General features: G+C 30.5%; 1 protein-coding gene across 1 annotated transcript in view; it reads right to left on the reverse strand.

Moving 5' to 3' along the window:
• Window positions 1-246, reverse strand: part of LOC107703389 (transmembrane protein 184A-like) — an 11,971-nt gene that overhangs the window by 10,118 nt on the left and 1,607 nt on the right. The window lies entirely within an intron of this gene.

The raw sequence follows: 246 nt of genomic DNA on the forward strand, positions 1-246 counted from the left end.
ATACAACTATTTGAAAATTTGGAATCTGAGGGCGCCAAACGAAGTTCTTAGCAATGCATATAACTAATCAAATATTAAGTTTTGATATATTTATGGTAGGAAATTTACAAACCATCTTCATGGAACACGATCTTTACTTAATATCTTAATGATTTTTGGCATAAAAGAAAAATGGATAATTTTGACCCATACAATGTATTGTTGGCTATTGCTACAAATATACCCCAGCGACTTAAGACTGCTTTT

This window comes from Sinocyclocheilus anshuiensis, unplaced genomic scaffold, assembly GCF_001515605.1.
Source record: "Sinocyclocheilus anshuiensis isolate Anshui unplaced genomic scaffold, SAMN03320099.WGS_v1.1 scaffold58, whole genome shotgun sequence".
In the NCBI taxonomy this organism is placed as follows: Eukaryota; Metazoa; Chordata; class Actinopteri; order Cypriniformes; family Cyprinidae; genus Sinocyclocheilus; species Sinocyclocheilus anshuiensis.